This window comes from Octodon degus, unplaced genomic scaffold (genome assembly GCF_000260255.1).
Source record: "Octodon degus isolate 3935 unplaced genomic scaffold, OctDeg1.0 scaffold00131, whole genome shotgun sequence".
Classification (NCBI taxonomy): Eukaryota; Metazoa; Chordata; class Mammalia; order Rodentia; family Octodontidae; genus Octodon; species Octodon degus.
The window spans coordinates 3,016,278-3,024,048 of NW_004524707.1; positions in this window are offsets into that span (position 1 = coordinate 3,016,278).

Sequence of the window (7,771 nt, forward strand, 5' to 3'; positions counted from 1 at the left end):
TTCTTGCTCTTTCTTCAGAAAAAGGACTGGATGTTAGATGTCAAACGCCCAGAGTTCCCATCATGGGCCCACATCCTGGAGGATTGAAGCCTTCAACAGAGAAGTTAGGAGACTTCACAGTCAACCAGGGAGAGCAGGGGGCTGGATGGGAAAGGAGCCAGGCTGGGCAGATCCCGGCGCCTGGTATCAGTGGGGGAACATGCTCTGATTGCTGGCAGCCAAGCCAGACAGAAATTAATACACAGTCAGAGAGGAACGGGCTCTCAAGGAAGTCAGCAGTAGGAATAAAGATGTCAGAATTGTGCCTGGAGGCGCCTTCGAAAAAAAGCAGGCCTCAAGACACAGATGATGTAGCCAGGCCTACATACCTCCCTGAGGGGTAAGCAGTAATTTGAGATTATATTATGATCAGCACCACACCCCAGGTGGGTGTGTGACCAGCTCCCATCTCTTCCCCAAAGTGGCTTTATTCTTTCCAAGTACCCTCTCTACAAGACTCGTTTTCCTGTTAGGTCAGTATTAGCAAAGAAGCTTTTTTTGTAATACTGTAGGTTGACTGTAGGCTGATCCATGTTGTACCCACGTTGTGACTATGTTGTGTGAGTTAGTCCTGACAAAGGGCCTCAGTGGTCACCCTATTTGGGACCCCTCCTGGTCCCCTCTTCTTTGGTTCTTGACTGAATTCATTCCTCCATGCTGTGGGACCATGAACTCAACACATTTGGCATCTAGCAGGTCAGGAGTTCTATTTCTTCTGTATCAATACCAAGGCAGGGAAAGGAAGGTCAGACCAGAATTCTGGAATCCCTTCTGAATTACTCCTCTGTAAACATCCAGACATTAGGAAAGCAGGTCCATCTTTAAGCTTCGACTTATTAGACTACAATGTATAAACCCTAAAGCTTGCTATTCTGATCTGATTGCCTAATATTCCCTTAAATAGAGAACAAAGCTTTTCATCACGTGACAAAATGCAAAGCTTAGGTATGCAAATGTGACTGAAAACAATGGCGTGGTATGAGTTTGTGTGAAAGCGCAAATGAAGGTTTCCAAGTGAACATTGTGATCCAGGGATTGAAGCTGGGGACAGAAAGGGCTGCAAAGTGCATTTTTAATTAAGCCTTGGTCTTTGGGAACCCCAGTTAACAAGAACACCATATGCCTTTCATTCTTGCAGCTCCCTCAGCGCCAGAGCAGGGTCTACTTGGGGCACCCAGTGCGAAGTTATAGACAAAATATGGGGTTGTGATCCCTGCTAGATGTGAGAATCAGCTTGATTCAATTGGCTCCAACTTTAATCCCAGAATTTTTTTTCTGGTTACCTCACATGCCATTTGTCTTCTAGAGTTGGACCATGGGAAATGGAAACCTAGAAAACTTCTCTCTCCTGCTTGAACTTCTTAACTACCTTTGGGATCAGAGAGAGAATGATTCAGAGGAGCAGAGTTTCTCCAAGCACAGTCCTCACAGAGTGGAATCAAAGGTAAAGGCCAAGAATCTCAACTTCTGAGAAGCATTTTCTATGATTCTCACACACACTAACAAGCCCTGCTATAGAAACAAAAAAGATAGGGGTCGAGTGGATGGCAAGGTTCCAGAGGGAAAATAAAGGGGCAAGCATGGCATACAGGACATCTCTCGCTTTGGGAAAGGAGAACTGTCTTTCTGGCCTGTAATGCTATTTGGATGGAATGGAACTCTAGAGCTACACAAGACAGGCCATGCTATGTGCCTTCCTGGCTCCCCAAATCTCATCACCCCAACTTTTACATCTTTACCCCAGGCTCTCACAGCTTGGGTTCTGGCCACTGGAAAAGCTCTCTGAGGGACTCAGCCTTGTTCTCTCACAAGCCAGACAGAGTTGAGCTTCCACAGTTCTCCAGAGCACCCATCATTTTTGACTGCACACTGCACCTCTGGCTTCCACTCCCATGTCTAAGGTTTTGTTAGAAGAGACTGTGAGCAGCACTAACCATGGAGGGTACAGTAGAATGTACCAATCAAGAGGCTCTTCCAGGGGCCAGGGAGATGGCTCAGTGGAATAAGCGCTTCCCTGGCAAGTGCAAAGGCCTGAGTTCAATCCCTGGTTCCGCCAAAAAAATAAAGAGAGAGAGAGAGAGAGAGAGAGAGAGAGAGAGAGAGAGAGAGACTCTTCCATGTCCTTTACGGACCTTTGTGGGTTATGACTTCTCTTACTATTAAACCTTTACTTCTCCAGTCCCACCCAACTCCAAAATATACACATTCCATGCCAATATAAAATCAGGTCCTTAGTCCACATTAAGTATAATGCTACTGAAGTGAAAAAAGTCTTAGTTCATTTTCTGATGCTATAAGAAATACCCAAGATTGAGTGATTTATAAAGAATAAAGGTTTATTTTGACTTCTGAGATACCCAAAAGCATAGCCCACCTGCATCTACCTGGCATATGTGAGGGCCTCCTTCCTATGACAGTGACAGAAGAAAACTGTGACTCTCATCCTGTTAAGACAGGTCATCAAATGTAAGAGCTCGTGGCCTCACACCATCAAGGAATGAAGCTACAAACCAAAGGAGGAAGTTAGGGGATTTTTGTTAGAAATAAGGAGAGAAGAAGAGCTACTGCATTTTCAGGAGATGTCCCAAGTGGTTAGCCACCAAGGCCTTTTGTCAAAAGCATAATTTATACAGCAAAATTACAATGGGGTAGAATGTGGGCCAGGCTACTATTAATGTATATGTAGCTAATATTGATCCAGTAGGGAAGCAAATCACCCATCATAAAGCAGGATATGTGGAAAGATCAAAGGAATTTTTACAAAGCGAGAGAAATGTGGGTCAAGGTGTTTTGCTTGTTAGCTGCAAGGGGCAGAAGGCTTGTAGGGCTGGCTATTGTTTCTCTTTCCTGAGGCCTGGCTCTCTTCAGATTTGCCTTGAGCTATGTCAGATGTCTCTATTTTTTTGTCTTACTTCCTTGAGAGCCAAGTCCCTCTCTGACAATGTATTAATTCCTATCTAACTTAGTTGTCTGTAATAATAACGTGGAAGAGAGTATCATATGGCAAGACAGAACAAGCCAGCCAGAAGGACCGCACGTTTTAGCAATGCCATTCTTTCACTAACTAAATAATCACTGCATCTAGGCATAGCTTCCTCTCCAAGGGCAGAGCTCTCGAGCCCCAATCATCCAGCAAAGGTACTACCTCCAAATCTGAACATCTTTGGAGACTAGACTTCCAACATGTGAAATTTGGGGAATACATTCAAAATATAGAAGTAAGAGAGTTTCACAATTCTGAGGTTTAAAAAATATTCTTAACTTTTGTCCTTATGGTATAAACCTTATTGCATATATAGAACTATTAAAGAGTTGGATTGCAACTTGTAGGTTGATTAAGTTTATCTTTTGTAGGCACTTGATGAACCATTTGTTAATTTTCATCTTTCCAGTTTCATACTTGGGAACCAATATTTTTCCCCACATAGCCAACTTTGGCAGGAGGGGAGGGTCTTTGAAAGTGCTCAGGGTTGGTCTCAATATAGCAGGAAGGGGACTTTCCTGGTGGAGGTGCTAGGGTGCTGGGAAGATGCCATGAGAGCCTGAATACACAGGGGTCCCTTCTTTCCTCCTCTCCCTGCCAGTCTCCCTCCAGTGCCTCCTTTTGGCAGAATCAAACTGGAAACCAGAGGCAAAGGATTTGGAAAATGTGGTGTGCTGATCTGGAATGGAGCCTGCCATCCATCAGGAAGTTACCTTCATGAGAAGCAGGTTTCCAAAGCAGGAAGACCTGGAACAGATTGGGATGATCAGCCCACAGAAGGGAACTCACAGGTCTTTTGAAAGCGTTCAGCTAGAGCCAGGAGGCAAGAATGGGAGCTGGTTAACAGCCTGAAAGCACCACCTTAGCAGAGTCTTGCATCCTTCCAGGGCGATTTTATCATTTTGAGGACCGGAGTAGAGATGGAGAAAGGCAATCAGCAAGTGGAAGATGCTTTACTGGAGATACAAGGGTCAGGAGGCCTGGTCTTACGTCTACTCACACCACTAATCAGTGTCCTGGGCAGCCCTCCCCCACCCCCAGCACTTTTGGGGCAGAGGACATAAGAGCCAGGACGCTGTCACTAGTATGCAGTGGCATGGCTGTCAGTCCAGTGGTGACACCGTCTATACCTTGTAACTTCTAGCTTGCTTTTTCTATCCCCCTTTTACCTGTGACAATCTAGTATATTTCACCCTTTTGTAACACATTCCATTTACTCTATTTTTACATGTTTTATGGGTTAATAACTTACTATTTTTAAAATTTTATTTATTTATTTAGTTAGTTAGTTATTTGCAGGACCAGGCATTGAACTCAGGACCTTGTACTTGGCAGGCAGGCGCTTATGCCACAGAGCTAGCTTCCTGGCCCTAATTTACTATTTTTAGAACATCTGAATTTTGCCTGTCTCACAAGTAACTTGCTTATGTATCATCTTCATTCGTGCTAGTCCATTTTTACTGCTGGGACAAAATACAGGACAAATGTTACTTAAAGGAGAAAAGCTTTGCTTGGGCTCCCAGTTCCACCCATGGTCTGCTGCCCCAGAGGGAGAAGCATCGTGGTGGAAGGGCCTAGCAGACAAGCTGCTCCACTCACCACCAGGAAGCCCAGCAGGGGAAGAGCCAGAGGGCAAGGCGGAGGGGCCAGGGAGTCCCAGGGTCATACCCACACACCCTGCCCAGCACACCCCACCATGTGCTTTACTAGCATGATGGCATCTCTCAAGCCAGTCAAATAGACAATCAAAATTAAACACCATGCTAACTAATAAATCCAATGACTTCTACCCATCCTGTTTGCTTTCCTTGATCTCTGCAGCAGAACTGAACCTTCTCAGATAGTCGGCTAAACACACACCATAGTCTGATGGAGAAGAAGGTGAGGTTGGGGACCTGGTCCTGGGATCTCTGGATCAACAAGTGCATCCCACTGCCTTCGCTGCACCTTAACTGTGCCTTTCACGAAATCCTAGGATCCGAAGGAAACGTTTTCTTTAGAAGAACCATAGATACTGTTAGGTTTTTATTCTTCCATACAAAGGGATAATTTACTAAATGTTTCTGAGGTTCCTTTCCAAAAAAAAATTTTTTTGGATTTTGATCAAAATTGCCCCATAAATTAATTTGGAGAAAACTGAATTTTTCATTCAGCAAGCTGGTTATCTAGCCCCTTATTGCAGACTTCTTTAATATTTATTATTTTCCTGATAGTAGTCTCAGTTTTTCTTTTGTTAGATTCATTCTTTGGTAATTTATATCCTCTAAGACCATTGCAAATATTATCTTCTTTTTAATTACTTTTGTGGCTGATATGTGGAAGTACAATTCATTACTTCCTATTAATCTTGTATTAAGCTAACTTGTCAAATTTTCCCATTGTTTTCAAGCCTTTGTAGATTCTTTTGGGTTTTATATGTAAATGATGATACCAAGTGCAAATAGTGATAATGTTGTTTTCTTTCCAATATGTCTGCCTCCACTTTGTTTTTCTCAAGTTAATGTGCTGGCAAGAAGACCCAGCCATGAAATGTGTGATACTTCTACACATCTTTGCCCCCTTCTAGATTTTTAGGGGTAAATGACCAATGTTTTTAATGTTTACATATTTGTGTACTTTTTTCTATGTGCCTTTTATTTGCTTAGGAAATTTCCTTCTATTCTTATTTTACTAAAATAATTTTCTTTAATAATAAATGTGGGGCTAGGGAGATGGCTCAGTAGGATAAACGCTTGACTTGCAAATGCAAGGATCTGAGTTCAATCCCCGGTTCTGCCAAAACAACAACAAAAATGTAATGTTGATTTTTCCAAATGCATTATGTATGTCTATTTAAATAGGTTTCACTTTTAATAGGCTAGTGTGTGAATTACATTAGTGGATTTTCTTTTCTTTTTTATGATAATGGGAACTTATCTCAGGGCCTTTACACTGAGCCATATATATATACATATATATATATATAGTGGCTCCGAGTTTCTTGAGTGGGGCTTGAACCTGTGATGCTCCTGTTTCAGTGCTACATGCTGAAATGTAGCACCATGCTCAGTCATAGATTAATAGATCCTTAGCATTCAATTATCTTGGGTATTTGGGTTAAACCCAATTTTTTCATGTTATACTATCTTTTTTTATACACTTAGAACTTAATTTATGGATACAATCATCTATTCATGATTTTTGCTTTTTACTCATAAATGAAATGGGCCTGTAATTCTTCCTTTATCTCTTTGCCAATGGATTTTGATATTCAGCCTATGCAATCCTCATAAAAGTACATTTAGAATATTTTTCACTTTATTCTCAGGAAGAGTTTTTATGAGGTAGATGTCTTCTTTTTTAAAAATGTGTTAGAACTTGCCTATAAAATTATTTAGGCTTGGGGCCCCGGGGAGATGGCTCAGTAGAATAAGCACTTGCCTGGCAAGCGCCAGGGCCTGAGTTCAATCCACTATTCCGAAAAAAATAAATAAGTAAAATAAAATAAAATTATTTAGGCCTGATATTTAATGTGGAGCTATTTTTATTGGTGCTTCCATTTCTGAAACTATCACGAAAACTTTCAGATTTAAAAAATATCCTTGAGTAAATTTTGTTATTTTCTTAGGAAACTATGTTCTTATCAAGTTATTCAAAGTTTGGTTGATAAAATTTCTATTTCCTTGTTAATATATACTTCATCTTAGCTATGTGTCTTTTTCCTTCATATTATTTCTTCTGGGCCAGCCAAATAGCTCAGCAGATTACAGCACCTGCAAGCAGGCAGAGGGGCCAGGAGTTCAATCCCCCGGCCTGCTGTGCCAGCCCCTCCTCTGGGGCATGCTGACACTGCAATTGAGACTGGGCATGGGGGCATGCGCCTGTAATCCCAACTCTTGGGAGGCTGTAAAAAGGAGGATCACTATGAGTCTGATCTAGTAGTGAGACCCTGAACACCCAATAGACCCTTCCCCAAAATATATTTTAAAAAACAAAAAAAACCATATTATTACTTGTTCTGAGAATCATTTGTGTCTTCATTTAAAAAAATATTTAAATCACAAAAGTTTTCAAACTCTCTGCCTATGGATGGGTACACATGCACATATGACTTCACACAAGCCCTCTGTGGCCCCCACGGTGTGAACTTCTCCCTCTTGCACTAGAGCTTTCTTCTGACCTTGCATCACAGGCACTGTAGCAGTCACTGTCTTCCTTGTTCCTGCAAGCAGTGTATACATTGCTTTTCCACAGTCGGCACATGTTCCTTTTACGATTAAAAATGATAAATACCGTCCTTTCATTTGAGCGGTTCCCACTGATTGCAGCCCTTGCTTTTGGATCTGGTAAGCGCTGGGTTGTCTGTGGAGCATCATGTGAGTGTGGCAACCCTGGAGGAGCTCCCTGGGATAGGTCAGAAGCCTGTGGTGTGACTTGCCAGGGTCTCTGCACTGTGCACTTGGCTCTGCTCATGTCCCTGTGGCTGTTTCGGTTTTCAGGCTGCTTTCTGATGCTGCAGGCTCAACTGCATTGCTCACGAGGCCGTCAAACAGCATGTGCATGTCCATGAAACTAGAACACCACGGGAGCTTGGGATACCCTGGGGTAGGGATGTAATCAGTTCAAGAAAATTCCAAGGTGAAGGCCTTGTACAAGAAAACAGACACACAGATACTTGGCAGGGTGTCCATCCTTCCCAAGAAAGTCTTTTCTGGAGCTGTCTACTGGTGTGTGTAGGGAGGGAATTTACCTTACCAGAGGGCCCAGGGA